At 49.4% G+C, this 13,161-nt stretch overlaps 1 protein-coding gene across 2 annotated transcripts in view; it reads right to left on the bottom strand.

Moving 5' to 3' along the window:
* LDLRAD4 (low density lipoprotein receptor class A domain containing 4) overlaps positions 1–13,161 on the bottom strand; it is a 435,244-nt gene that overhangs the window by 373,416 nt on the left and 48,667 nt on the right. For both annotated transcript variants that reach the window (XM_011936638.1, XM_011936639.1), the window contains exon 2: positions 966–1,049. The gene's annotated coding sequence lies outside the window, so the exon portion shown is untranslated. The remainder of the gene's footprint in view (positions 1–965; positions 1,050–13,161) is intronic.

The following is a 13,161-nucleotide window of genomic DNA, read 5'->3' as shown; positions in this document are numbered from 1 at the left end:
CGTGAAATCCACTCAGGAGAGAGGAGAGAGACGCTCGAGCTCAGCAGAGGAGGAGCTGCCCCCACACTGAACCCAAGCGTGGTTGGCTCTGCCATGCATACTGCTTTGCACCCGCAATTCGGGAAGGTGCCAAACTGTAAAAAGTCCATTTACATTCCAGGGTCTGTGTGCCTCTGCAAGGAAGCACCGCAAATCCTCCTGGATTCTCCAGGTGCCTCCTCAGCTGCCAACAGCAACCAGAAAGGAAAAGGCTGGGATATGCTCTAAGAGCTTCGGGGTGGATTCCTCATCAAGTTGTTTCATTTGCCAAAAGTTTTATCGCGCTCCTGACACTGCTGGCACTGTTCTAGGCCATGAAGGAAAAATAAATGGAAGGAAGGAAGACAAGCAGGAGAGAGGAAGGTGCTTGCCCTCAAAAGGCTTACATTCTAGAAAGGGATTTCCCATAAGCCATGAGTCCCACCACCAGGCACATTAAAAATTTAGAAAAAAATTGGATCTTATATTTTATAGAATGTCTTACCTTCCTGAAAATTCTCATGTATTTCTTCACTTGATGTTCTTTGACATCAAATGAAGACTGATAATGAGACAAAATCAGCATCACTAGAATCCCAGAGGAACTGAGGAAACACGGCGTTGAGAGGGGCAGGGCAGCCTGAGGCCAGAGGCTGACGCTGGCATGCCAGATGGGGGGCTCCCAGCACCTCCCAGCTCTGCCACTGACTGTCCCCCACCAGGGCTGGCTCTGAAAACACACAGGTGTCACCCAAGCTTCTACTGTGAATAGACACCCAAGCCCCAGCAATGGACATCCACCCCAAAGAAGAAACACACCAATGAGGCGCACCCTTGTAAAAACCAACGCAGCCAGACAGGTCCACCGTCGCAGAGCAGCTCCTGCCACAACAAGCTCGACTCCCCAGACGTCACCACCAAGAACAGCCACAAGTAGCTCCACTTACCTTTTAAACGATACAGAAGCTGATGGGAGTTCTTGGAAATGGCCCAACAGGAGGTTTGAGGTCACAAACGTAGAGCTTGAACCACTAGAAAGAAAGAAGAAGAGCTTCTGTGAGCCGTTGGTTTCTTTGTGTGTGTCCCCCTCCCAAGTTCCAAAACTGGTTAAATATTTGAGGGCTGTCATGAGAAGCGGCATAAATATCAAAATGAACACAATAAAAATGCAACAATAAGCATCCAGTAATAAAGGGAAGGAAGAGAGAAGAATTACAGCACAGAATTACTAAACTGGGGCAAAATCGCCCTCTGCCTCCACTCAGCCACAGGGCACCAAGTCCTCGTCTGTCAAAGGACACACGCTTGTTCCTGCAGAGGCCCAGGCCTCCTCTTTGATGAGAGGCCAAATAACAGATCGTATCCCTGTTGGACTGGCCTTCTTAAAATTCACACACACCCTAAAGGCTGTGAAAAGACCATCTTCTTTCACAGCAATCCAAACTGTCTCAAGACAACATGGGTCCACCTAAAAGCGGGCGGGCCCCGGTGATTCCTCTGCTGAAATACGTGTCTGATTTCATGGAAGAAGCAGGCCCTGTAGCAGTGACACTGCTGGGATGGTAACGTTCATGACTCTGCCTGCAAGGCTGCCTTGACCTGCCCTCCATCCCGTTAGGAGAGTGTCCTCCCAGCTGGTGCTCCAGGTTTTGTCCAGTCCATACAACCTGTCACTGGCGTTCCCATCCCAGCTGAGCGAGGATGCTCTGTGGGCCCCGCACCATCCTGGGTGGAGCGCCGCGTATCCTCGGGTGACCGCCTCGAGCTCACAAAGTCGTTTCAGGGGAACTCAGCAAAGCTCCGCCTCAGACACCACAAGCGCCTCTCAGCACCCTGCCCGCCAGTGTGCAGGACACACGCTTGTCCAAGGGGGACTAAGCCACCATCTGTCTAGCTTGTGTGCTGCAGTTCATTCTCCAGGAGGCTCGTACCCCAAAGCGTGTTCCTGCCATATGCCACTCCTGAGTGATCAGCCCATGTAAAGACAGCCGGATAAAACACGGCTGCACCTAGCTAGAGGAGCCTGGGAGATTCCTGCGGAGCTCTACCTCGCGGCCAAACACCTCCTTCCCCTCAGGCCTGGGAGATTCCTGCGGAGCGCTACCGCGGCCAAACGCCTCCTTCCTCTCAGTGCCGGGCCTGGGAGATTCCTGCAGAGCTCTACCGCGGCCAGACACCTCCTTCCCCGCAGTGCTGGGCCTGGGAGATTCCTGCCCAGCTCTACCCCGCGGCCAAACACCTCCTTCCCCGCAGTGCTGGGAGCCTCCAGACATTCCTTTCTCCTGTTTCCTGCCTGCTGAGAGATGGAAACAACCCACTGCTGATTTTCCAGATCTTAGTTTTTATTCCTCCACTGGGGCTGTTCTCGCCAGTCTTCCCAGGACACAAATGCTCAGATTTCTTGGGGACAGAAGTCCGTGAAATAACCAGAAAGGTACTGTGGTGGGCAGAACTCCAAGATGACCCCCCCCAATTGCTCCCACCCTGTACAAGTCCCTCCCCCTGAGTGCAGGCGGAAGCTGTGACTGGCTTCTACCCAACCGAATACCGCAAAGACTGCTTCTCCCCACACCAGGGGACCTACATAGGATCCCATCTTAGCGACAAGGGAGTGACAGACTCCCTTGCTGGCTTGGAGAAGCGAGCTGCCACCTCGTGATGGGGCCTGTGAGGGGCCACTTGGCAAAGCACTACAGGGGCTCCCCAGGACCTGAGAGCAGCCCCCAGCTGCCAAGCAGCAAGGGAACAGGGACATCAGTCCTGCGGTTACAAGTCAATGAATTCTGCCAGCAACCTGAGTGAGTCTGGAGGTGGATTCTTCCCCACTCAAACCTGCAGATGGGAACACAGCCTGGCTAACACCTTGACTACAGCCTGACCGGAGAACCAGCTAAGCCATGCCTGACTTTGGAGCTATGGAGACTGTAAGATAACAAATGAGTACTGTTTTCAGCTCCCACGTTTATAATAATTTGTTACACAGCAACAGAAAACTGTAAATATAACACAGTAATTAGGCCGGGTATGGTGGCTCATGCCTATAATGCCCATACTTTCAGAGGCTGAGGCGGGTGCATCAGGATGCCACGAATTCGAGACCAGCCTGGCCAACACAGTGAAACCTCATCTTTACCAAAAAATACAACAATTAGCTGAGCATGGTGGTGCACACCTATAGTTCCAGCTACTCGGGAGGCTGAGGCATGAGAACCACTTGAACCCAGAAGGCTGAGGTTGCCGTGAGCCAAGATCGACCCACTGCGCTCCAGCATGGGCGACAGAGTGAGACCCTAGCTCAAAATAAATAAATAAATAAATAAACAAACTAACTAACTTAGTAATTAAATATGGGGTACATAATATAAAGTGTATATGCATATACTAAATGCATACACGACTGTCCATTAGACCAGGCCTCTGCCCTGCCTCATCGACCAAAAGTGGAAATTCATTCTCCTACTCAACTTTGAGCTCCTCGTGGGCAGAAACCACATTCCCATCATCCTGGCATCCCCAAGACTGTGCAGAGTATGTGGCACATGGAAGGCCTTTAACATTTGTTTTGTTTTATTCTTATTGTTTGTGTGCACATAGTAAGTATAATGTATTTACAGGGTACATCAGAGGTTTGGATACAGGTATATAATATGAAATAAGCAAATCACGCAGAATGGGGTGTCCATCCCATCAAGCATTTATCCTTTGAGTTACAAACAATCCAATTACACTCTTTAATTTTAAAATATACAATTAAGTTATCACTGACTATAATCACCTTGTTGTGCTACTAAAATTTTTTAAGTGAGCCACAGTAACAGAATTATGATTTGTCAATGTCTAGTCACAAAAAGGCCACAGCAACCGAACTTATTCAAGTCTTCAAAGCAGAGCCCGCAGCTTTGAATTTCAAAATAGGTTGAAGATATTTGGCTTCATGTTCTACCCCCAAAGAATGAACGCACAACTTCTCCAGCACTGATTTCATTTTGCCGGTGAACCTGAGTCAGTGCTTAAAATGTCACTCAGTAGTTCTTACTTTTGTCAAATATCCTTGCCACTTCTCTGGCATCTAGCTATCTGCAGTTCAAGGTTAAAAACAAAAAGTTCCCTAAGAGAATTTCCAAAGAATTTGTGACTCATTTTTACTTTTCCATTAGTATCGATAAATCTTTCCTTCCCAACTGAAGTGACAAAACCTGTATGCATCACATGACCAGGCTCTAATTCTGAAACAAAATACCAATCCAATTTCCTGGCAACCCGTTTCAAAATTTCTTTTAGATTTTTTTTGAAACAGGGTCTTGCTATGGTGTCCACACTACAGTGCAGTGGCTGCTCACAGGCACAAGCACAGCTCACTGCAGCCTCAAACTCCTGGACTCAAACGATCCTCCTGCCTCAGCCTCCCCAGTAGCTGGGACTACAGGTGCACAGCACCATGCCCGGCTCTTCAAGATATCCGTTTTTACACTGATAATTTTTAACTATTCCAAGCAAGACTTTGAGCTCGGTTGAAAATAATAATTCAACACATACAGTTTCCTGCCACCCAACACTGTGTCTATTTTACATTCCAGAAGGACTAGTTTTAATGACAGTGATATTTTAAAATACTTAAATCAACAAAATTACTTAAAAGAGTACAAAAAAAAAACTTTATTCATTACAGAAACCTGTCATACTCCCCTGAAATCTATATTCAGGACTGTATAAAACATTCCCACTTCTTCATCAATCACTCAGCAAACACAACCATCATCTCCACGCTTTCTCCCTCATGCTCAGCCTCGCAGGCAGCAGGATTCTCACACCCAAGCCAAGAAAAACTAAAAACAGCAGTTCCATGACACGAGGCAGAGAACTGCAACAAACTCACCTCTTCCTTTCAGCATGACTTTAACTCCCTAGCTGTGAAAACAGCCACTGACCTGCTGCTTAGCATGCCCTGTGTAGGGACCAGCAGGGAACCAGGGGGGTCACTGACCGACCCCTCCCCAGGCCCAGCCAAGGGATCAACAGCTCCAGGTCACAGCACAAAGGCAGACCTGACGCCCCACCCGGGCCTCCTCCCTCTGTCCTGGTAAACACAGGCTTTTTCCATAACCTCACCAAACACAACCCAACATCAAGCCCAGGCCTCCAAGAAAGAAGGCTGAGCAGAAACACTAAGCCTCCCCCAAGGAAATCAAGCCTTCAGAAGAAAGGTTCATTCAAGAGGAAGCCGCTGAGGAGAGCCAGCGAGCCCCGCCGCTCGCCGAGGAGAGAAGAGAAGGCGCTGGCTGAGCTCCTCGCACGCCACACCCTGCGGCACCAGGCACCGATCGGGGCATCCACATGTGGCTTTCCAACAGCACGGTCCTGAGGGGCTGCCGACCTCACTGGCCCCAAACCACCTCCTGAATGTCACGTCCCACACACGGCTGTGAGCCACGGGCCCCCGAGCAGCAGAGCGAGAAGAGGCAGAGTGGGTGGGTATACGCGGGGGAAAAGTATCCACTCCTGAAAAGCGACAGGCAGCACCGCTCTTGCACCAGGACAGGACTGCATGAGGGGCTGGAGGATGGAAAACCCCGAAGGGAAGCAGACGCACTGATTCTTAATCTTTCCAGTGTTCCCACTCTCTCGTTAAGGTAAAGGAAGATGGGAAATTTGTTTGGGCAAATGTTGAAGAGAAGCCTGGCCACAGGCTTCCGGCCTTTCTCGGGAGCAGGACTCACTCCAGCTGGTGGCTGGGTCCTGGGAAGCAGAGCCATTTAAAACACAAGGGGCGGTCGGGCACGGTGGCTCAAGCCTGTAATCCCAGCACTTTGGGAGGCCGAGACGGGCGGATCGCGAGGTCAGGAGATCGAGACCATCCTGGCTAACACGGTGAAACCCCGTCTCTACTTAAAAATACAAAAAACTAGCCGGGCGACGAGGCGGGCGCCTGTAGTCCCAGCTACTCAGGAGGCTGAGGCAGGAGAATGGCGTAAGCCCGGGAGGCGGAGCTTGCAGTGAGCTGAGATCCGGCCACTGCACTCCAGCCGGCGACTGAGCGAGACTCCATCTCAGGAAAAAAAAAAAAACACAAGGGGCTGGGCACGGCAGCTCACACCTGGAATTCCAGCACTTTGAGAGGCCGAGGTGGGAGGATCACTCAAGTTCAAGAGAAGCCTCAGCAATTTAGCAAGATCCTGTCTCTGTAAGAAAGAAAATATTAGCCGGATGTGATGGTGCACGCCTGCAGTCCTATCTGCTCAGGAAGCTGAGGCGGGAGGATCTCTCGTGCCCGGGAGTTTGAGGCTGCAGTGAGCTATGATCATACCACTGCACTCCAGCCCGGGCAACAGAGTGAGACCCTGTCTAAAAAACACACACACACAAGGAGGCCCCGAGAGAGAGTGAAGAGCCATCTCAGGGAAATCGTAATGGGACAGAAAACACAGAGCAGCTGGTGACATAAGAAACAGAAAAGAAAGGCACCCTTCCCCAAACCAACCTTGCTTTACGATGCTTTTTTCAGAAACATTGCAGATGGACCCACCCCGTCACCACAGATGCAGGAACACACCCGATTATCGCATCAGGGACAGTTTCACACCATAAAATGCACGTGTGCATTCACTCCTGCATTCGACCTGTCAACGCCACATCGTTTTCGTTTTGATAATTTTCTAACCTCTTTACAAGCTGATGCACCACAGCTCCCTAGCTCCTCTCTCTCACAGGGCTGCATTATTCTGAGCAAACTGAAGCCGAGTTATACTGACCACACGTGTGTCTTTCCTGGGGCCTCACTGGCCAGCACCAGGAACCTGCATTCCCTGAGGAGTCTGGCCTCAGTGAAGAGACAGTGGTCACGGTAACCCCAGTCACAGAGCAGCAGGAGGTCTCCAGCTGTCCCTGCAGAATCCCGGCCGGGTCTACAAGGCTGCCACGCAGAGTGACCACGCACTGGCCATGGCTCCTGCAGGCTGCATAATGCCGCTGCCCCTGCAGCAGCCCAGAGAGTGACCGCCTGTGTCCTAACAAAGCTGCAGCAAACATTTCGTCAGCGCCTTTCAGACCCGAGGAATACGCACGGAGCACGCAGCATGGGGCAACACCAAGGGACACTACCTCGGCCAGGAGGAGTGAGACGGAGGCGAAAGCCAGGCACCGTCTGGCAGCTGTCTCGCTGCGTCTGGGTTTTCTCCTCCCCAAACAGAAGTGAAGGTCTCTTCAAACCAGATGCAACAATAAAGTGGTCCAATTTTGCTTGCCGGGAACAAACGAGGAATGGTGACGGCCACCTGGCAAGTCCCCTCTTCTGGAGCACAGAGCACCACCTCCGGCCGCGGCCAGGGCACAGTTCAAGTGCTCAGCGTCTTCAAAGACCTGAGCCCCACGACACCCTCTTCTACCTGGACCAAGGCAACCGGGGCCCCGCACAGCTGCCATGCACAGGTCAGGAGCATCCCTCAGAGTAAGCACTGAGGGCCAGGTGCAGTGGCTCACGCCTGTAATCCCAGCACTTTGGGAGGCTGAGGCAGGTGGATCACAAGGTCGAGAGATCAAGACCATCCTGGCCAACGCGGTGACACCTCATCTGTACTAAAACTACAAAAATTAGCCAGGCGTGGTGGCGGGCGCCTGTAGTCCCAGTTCCTCAGGAGGCTGAGGCAGGAGAATCACTTGAACCCGGGAGGCGGAGGTTGCAGTGAGCCGAGATTGTGCCACTGCACTCCAGCCTGGCAACAGAGCAAGACTCCGTCTCAGAAAAAAAAAAACAAAACAGCACTGCACGGTAGGTGGGGTGGAAACCGCCTTGCTGGGAGCGGTCCCTGTACCAGGGCTGATTCAGCTTTTCCCACCCTCTCCCTTCAACCAACATCTGTCAGTCAAAGCAAAAGAAGTCCATGTGCCTAACGTCAACTAACACTCTTGGCTCCAGCGCTCAGGCAGCAAAGTTCAGAGGCCCCACCTCCTGAGCGTCAAAAATTCCAGAGCCACCTACAGGCAGACAGCACGAGGCCAACCTCGGGGAACGCTACCGGCATCCAAGGCCTTCACGCAACAGGGGCTTATCGGATGCTGAACGTGCCAGGCCCTGTGTCCGACGCTGAACGTGCCAGGCCCTGTGTCCGACGCTGAACGTGCCAGGCCCTGTGTCCGACGCTGAACGTGCCAGGCCCTGTGTCCGACGCTGAGGACATCACAAGGGGAAGAACACTGAGAAGGGGCCTTCGACCCGGACTCTTCGGCCTTCAGGGGTAGCTAAGGTCTCCTTCGGCGGACTCAGGAAGACCTCGTGAACTAAGTACCCAGAAAGTGCACTGGAAGCCCCCAGTGGGAATTAGGAAATGGGCCCTCTACAGGCTCAGAGGGTCCCTCTCCACCCGCTGCTTTCACACAGGCACTGAACGCCTACCGTCACGACGCCGAAGAAACGGAGAACTCTACAGTCATCTACATCCGCAGCAAGAAATAACTTCGGTTACAGTCACTTGAGTCTTAGCTAAGCCTCATTAGATTCTCATTATTTAAGTCTGTCAATGGTATCACAAGACAGTTCTACATTAACTAGAATGGTTTAAAAATCATGACACCCTATTTCCCAGCATTTCTGGATGGCAAAATGTTCACTGCTCATTGGTGTAAGTGTTTAGTTGTTGTCTAGGTAAACTGAGCCAATAATAAACATCTACTATTGATCATTCTCCTCCATTAAACTATGTTTGATCTTTCCTCTGTGAATCCCCCATAGTAGGCCGGGCGCGGTGGCTCAAGCCTGTAATCCCAGCACTTTGGGAGGCCGAGACAGGCGGATCACGAGGTCAGGAGATCGAGACCATCCTGGTCTACACGGTGAAACCCCGTCTCAAATAAAAAAAAAAAAAAAAAAATACAAAAAACTAGCCGGGCGAGGTGGCGGCACCTGTAGTCCCAGCTACTCGGGAGGCTGAGGCAGGAGAATGGCGGGAACCCAGGAGGCGGAGCTTGCAGTGAGCTGAGATCCGGCCACTGCACTCCAGCCTGGGCAACAGAGCGAGACTCTGTCTCACAAAAAAAAAAAAAAAGGAAAAAAGAAAAAAATTCCCCCGTAGTAGTAGTCATTGTATATTTTCATATATTTCAAATGCAATATATACACATGTACACATATACACACAGATAATGTCCAAACACACACACAGACACACACACACACACACACACTGTGGGTTGTGGTATTTAAATACATACACATACATACATATCACATGTGTAACTTTTTAGTTTCTAAAAACAATACTTAGTCTCATTGCTTGAAATACATTTTCTCTTCCCTTCTACTGGAGATTGCTTTTTTAGTGCCGGCTGTGATCTCCGCTCCTGCAGAGTTCCAGCCTCCCACTGAAGCCTGCCGATGCCCTGAGGAAGGGTCCTTCGCAGCACAACCGTGCAGGGTCCAGAAAGCAGAAAGCAGAAAGCAGCTAACTGTGTTCTGCTCAAGCCAAACAGAACTCACCCCATCTGTATGATCTGTGCATAAACTTTGCCAATAAAGTCCTGGATCCAGTACTCTGAAATAACTTAAAGAAAACACATTCTACTGCTAACGCACCTTTGCCTTGCCTTCAAGGCTTTGATAAACGTGTATGCGGTAATGCAGATAGGCTTGGAATTAGCATAGTTTGCACTCTCGACCCAGCCAATTCAGACTCTACACATCCGTAGCCAGTCCCGAGGGTCAACATTTCCTTTTCTTTTTTCTTTTTTTTTTTTTTTTAAGAGACAGAGTCACCCAGGCTACAGTGGAGCTATCACAGTTCACAGCTGGCTCCACTTCCTGGGTGCAAGTGATCCTCCTACCTCAGCCTCCCATGTAGCTGTGACCACAGGCAGGCACGCCACCACGCCCAGCTACTTTTTAAAATTTTTGTAGAATTGGGATCTTGCTATGTTTCCCAGCCTGGTCTCAAACTCCTGGGATCAAGAGATCATCCCATCTTGGCCTCTCAAAGTGCTGAGATGTCAGATGTGAGCCACCATGCCCAGCCTCCACACTTCTAACCAGCTCCCAGGAGACACCAGCACGGCAGTCCAGTAACAAGGCTCTAGACAGCCTGGGGTGTTTGCAGATCAAGGTAGCCCGCCTCGACTCCCCTACAAATACTTGTTCAAATCCACAGAGCAGCGAGAGCCTGCTGTGAAGGCAGCTATTCGAGTGACATCCATAAGCAAGTTAACATGGACGTCAGGTGATGGACAGGGCCACATGGGAGGACGGAGGACAGAACATCCAAGGGGACACCAGGAGGAAGGGGTCGAAGAAGGCCATGAGGACACTGCGTTTGAGAGTGAGACCAAGCCTGCTGCAGAAACCCATGAACCGTTCAAGACGAAAACAGCACATCTCTCTGGAAGGAACTCCCACACTGCCGACTCACACTGACTTCAAGCGTGAGCATGACATCAGACAGCTCGCTAGGGCCCCAGCAGGCTGGGAAACAGGCATCGATGCCACCAGCAGAAGCCACCACGCAAATGGGCTTCCCCTCAGGAAAAAAAAAGAAAAAAAAGATCATCTACCCCGGTTCATTTGAAAAGACACAGATGCTCCAAATATTCCCACATTAACGGATCATTTTAATTGAAAATAGAGACATGCTTCTACTACCTCATCAGAGCACTAGTTCAGAGCATAATATCTGATTGTAAAGACTGTCATTGTGTGTAAGCCAGCTGCTTACATTTCACTGAGCCCGCGTTTTAAAAAAATTACCAAGTTCCTCTTCATTTTACACCATTCTTAGAATATTTCCCAGTACTTTCTCTATGAGACCACTGAAAAATAACCACTGGCATTGAAATCCTGCCCAGCTTGGGAGCCACTATTAACGAGTTAAAGTCTGGACATGCTGTTCTACAAGCTACTGAATTAATAAGGGTAAAAATAAACTTCCAGAAAAGGCAAACCCTACATTAGTTCAGCCTTCTCGCATCCAAAGACACGCAGCCTTTCCTCATTCTTGTGGGTTTCATAAACTAAGAAGCACAGAACACTGTAAACTGATTTGCTGGTTTCCATACATGCTGCCAAATTTCCACTTCTGCAAAACCAATTTCAATCAAACAAAAACCCTAAAGTTAATCTTCTAGTTCTTCACATGGTCCAATTTATTCAGAATGCAGGGTAAAAAGCTGGAAGAGAAGAAATCGATTGTTGGCAAATAATGTCAATGTTAATTTACTGTCTTCATTTTTTAAATCACTACTTTGTCTCAGGATCATTTCCTCCTCCAAGATCTGGAAAGTCTTTAAAAAGTGGACAGTGCCAAACAATGGCCTTGTTATAAGCCACAGTTTAGTTATTTTAAGGCATTTACTTTACTGCCTTTTAGCTGAAGTTCTCATGAAAATCTTTCCAAGCCACTAACTTTGTTAAGGATTTTTACAGGTTTACAATCTAATACTGCATAGCTTCTAAACATTTCAGGGTTTTACTCTGCCCGTTACTTTAGCCTTTAAGAAAGCAGCAGAGTCTGGAGTTAACGACGTAGGTAAGAGAAAGGGACGCCAAGAGGGGAAATGCTGGCAGTGACTTAACAAGGCTGCATTCCGAGGGAACAGCTAAAGGGCAGCCTGTGGTGTGAGGTTGCTTATAACAGACAGCAGAGGCAGTCTGAAGGCACAGCATTTGGCATCTGCTGACTCCCTAAGAGATCTCCCTTCCTCTGCCTTCAGTAGTCTGCTCAGATGTGCATATAAAAACCAAGAAGCCCCCTATTTTCAGATGCTCAGATGAAACCACCTCCACTAGGCCAGAATCCCAACAGGGGAAGGAGGCAGGGAGAAGAGTCAAGCCAAGCGGGGAGGAGGGTGAAGGAGGAACCGAGACAAAGGAAAAAGGATAGAGAGTCCAGGACAGACTGGCCGGGGAGGCGGAGTGGCACCATCTGCAGCCCATCAACAGGAACAAAATATTCTGCCCTGGGACAAGAAAACAAAGGAAATCAGTAGAAAACTATAGTCTTAAACTTGAGAGAAAATATCTCTCCAGGTACATCTTGGAAAGTACAAGAGTTTCAAAAGACAAAAAGGACTGCATCAAGCCAGGTGCACTGGGAGGAGTAGTTGTCATCCCAGCTACTACAGAGGCCAGGGGCGAGGTGGGAGGATGGCTCCGAGTGAGGAGTTCAGGTCTAGCCTGGGCAACATAGTGAGGCCTCATCTCTCAAAAACTGTTTTAAAAGAAAAAGAAAGAATGCACTGGTCTGCCCGTGTTACCTTAAGTCAACGCTCAGGAAGGACAGTGGGTGACTCATAGTCTGTGCCAGTTCTCATGGCATCCAAGCTGTCACCAGGGGCCCCAGGAGAGCTGCTGGACAATCCTTACACGTGTGTGATTTCCAATCAGCCAGCCAGAATAGGGGGCCCCAGCCTCTGGCTTAAACCTTCCAGAAAAGCAAAAGATGAGAATGAACAAATGAAGTAGCTGAGTTACATGCGACGTCTGAGGCGAGGCTTGCTCATCTCAGTTAGACAGCAGCAGGAGCTGGATCTGAGTGAGAACTGATGGCTGATCTCATACATGCAAAGACCAAACACCGCAGGGGTTGTTTACAGAAAGTGAATTAGCATTCGCAGGCTATGCCCGGCAGCTTCACCATCCTGACCAAACTGCCCCCATTCCTCTCAGATTCCACCACCACATGTGACAGGCGGAACGGTTGGTGCTGGTTTTAAAATGAAGGGAACAGACCACTCTTCCGACAACTACTAATGCTGCAGGCCTGTGTGCACACACTAAAAACAACACAACACACACACGGACACACACATGCAAGAAACCGATCAGTGATCAGAAGTAGGTTCCAGAAGTTCCAGAAGTTCCAAACATTATTTTGATAATTTTTAAGAGCACAGCAAAAAAAAAAAAAGTGTATCACTCTACATCTACATAATTACATATCAAAAAATGTTTCTGTTAGAATTATTTGGCCCTTACAAGTGAAAGTACACTTTGCAAAGATAGGTGTCACTGAACCGCTAAAGCAATGTTACCAGTCACCTTCATAATTCGGACCTGCAGTCTGAGAATATTTTCACCGACCTCCCCCTTGTCACCATTACCCTGTTCATTCTAACCAAGACCTAGGCCTGAACTCAGAAAATGCTGTTTTTTTTTTTTTTTTTTTT

The sequence above is a fragment of the Colobus angolensis genome, unplaced genomic scaffold (assembly GCF_000951035.1).
Source record: "Colobus angolensis palliatus isolate OR3802 unplaced genomic scaffold, Cang.pa_1.0 Scaffold155, whole genome shotgun sequence".
Taxonomy (NCBI): domain Eukaryota; kingdom Metazoa; phylum Chordata; class Mammalia; order Primates; family Cercopithecidae; genus Colobus; species Colobus angolensis.
This window is presented reverse-complemented; position numbering and strand designations above follow the sequence as displayed.